Genomic DNA, 2,380 nt, shown 5'->3' with positions numbered 1-2,380 from the left:
ACATGGTGGGGGTGTCGCAATATACTGCAATATACTGTATGCAAATTAGATTATGTTAACAGTGTCCAGAATCACCTTGTAAAACCGGCAGGTGGAGCTTTACCTCTCTCGTACAGCATTTGAGCTATCACCAAAAAACAGCTGGTTTTGAATCCCGATCACTGCTGAGGGACAATCTTTATTCAATTAAGACTTTAAGTTGTATACTCTTTAGACTTTTAAATTTAAACTGTGTATTACAGTATGTTAATCATTATACATTAAGAAGTTGGTACATTTTATGAAAGCAAGATTGCTCAGTTGGACAAAAGTACACAACCTACTACCTTTATCATAAATATTTTAATTACGCAGAAATATTTTATGCATCAAAGTCTTTACCGAAGATATTACTAATAGTATTAATAATGAATGACCTTGGACAAGCTGTAAATTCAAAGTATTACTCTGGTCCACATTCTTTGTAACCATCTTTGTAAACGAAAGGACTTTATTTTTTCATTGACAAAAAGTAACACCACAGCATTTCGTTGATCTGATCACGCATTCGTTTCCAATCATACAAAGTATGCCTTTCACTTGTTAAAAGATATTAATTTAGGAACATAAACTTATTACTGTATGTAAACTGTACTGTATATGGCTGGTCTTGGTCTTTAGAAAAAATACACACCAGTATTCCATTTCTCCCTAAATATTTTAAGCATCAAAGTCTTACATGTGGTTATTTTGGAAACATTTTTACGTGTTCATTCTGACCATAGTTCTGTACATTTATATACTTTGTGAAAAGTGATCGTTTTAACCTTTTCTGCAAATATGCTTGTTATCAGAGTAAACAAAAACATGCTTGAATTTGATTAACAAGGAATATAATATAGAATCGCATATTTAAAGAAATTAATAACAATATAATTATATTCAGGTACTGTAGCACAAACAGTAGTATATACGCATATCTATTGATACACGTACGGCTGTTTCACCACTTGTCATGTGACTGTGTTAGTGGCGTGATAGTGCCTGACTTATAAGGGAAAGGTGGGCTGGTCAAATCCAGCCACGAGTTTTCTTTTAACAAACATTTCTTTGAAAAACTAAAATATCAATTTTATGGACAATTCATTAACTTTTTAATATTTCTAAATATCACAACATGTTTGAATCTAAGTCATTTTTTAATAACAACGAATAGTCACCGTCTTTCCCTTTGAATCGCTCCAGTAGGTTATTAATAATATCTTCAGTGTCGCATCTTCCCAGTTTAGCTGATCTTTTGCTGCCTACGCATGCTTACACAGGTCCCTAGGTTACTTATCAAACTTGACTGAGAAAGCTTTAGAGAACTTAACATTTTTATTATCAACAAATTGTAAATATGACGTTTACATTGGCGTTATTCATTTTTCACTTGAGTGTATGGAGCAGTGTCAGCTGTCAATGAGAGCAGACACCCCCTCTTAGGTTGGGCAAACGATTTTTAATTTTTAAAAAAGAAATAAAAAATTAGATATAATGATATTGTAACGCTTACAGCCGACAGGTACTGTGTAAGAGCCGGCGTACCAGAGCAGGTGACGTCACCGCCCTTCCCTGTGATAGCAGGACTACAGCTACTGGGCTGTAGAGAGATCTCTCTTTAGCTCACGGGGCTAGGTTGCTGCAGAGAGACGCAGAAGTCCCGGGTTCGAGCCTCAGTCGGGATGGGGCCGACCTGATGCGGCAAGGGCGCCCGCCTGAGCCCCCGGTTGCGTTACATTCGTGTCAGAAGCGGGGTGGGATAGCCCTTCGCCGGGGACGGCGATTTAAGCGGGGGAGTGTAACGCTTACGGCCGACAGGTACTGTATAAGAGCCGGCGTACCAGAGCAGGTGACGTCACCGCCCTTCCCTGTGATAGCAGGACTACAGCTACTCGGCTGTAGAGAGATCTCTCTTTAGCTCACGGGGCTAGGTTGCTGCAGAGAGACGCGGAAGTCCCGGGTTCGAGCCTCAGTCGGGATGGGGCCGACCAGATGCGGCAAGGGCGCCCGCCTGAGCCCCCGTTGCGTTACAATATAAACATTTACTGCAATACAATACTGCAATGTTTCGTCTGTGAATCCTACTTCAATGAAACGCTTGGAGTTTATAATGTAGGGTGCTCTGGATGGGTTAAACTTTAATGCAGGAAAAATGTATTTCCCAGAAGCTACAGCATACTGATACTTATGGAAGCCCATTTCTGCCAGGGAGTAAAAAAACACACACTTTTTCATTGACAAAAAGTAATGCCACACTCTCTTTTTTAAAGCACCGCGTTTCTTCCCGTTAAAAGGAGGAGACACTTTACACTTTAACTCTTCAGTTCACAGAGAAATTTCACCAGAGCCTCTTCTCTTC

Source organism: Atractosteus spatula, chromosome 24 (assembly GCF_055471065.1).
Source record: "Atractosteus spatula isolate fAtrSpa1 chromosome 24, fAtrSpa1.hap1, whole genome shotgun sequence".
Taxonomy (NCBI): Eukaryota; Metazoa; Chordata; class Actinopteri; order Semionotiformes; family Lepisosteidae; genus Atractosteus; species Atractosteus spatula.
The sequence above is the reverse complement of the archived record's forward strand: the minus strand, read 5'-3'. Positions refer to the sequence as shown.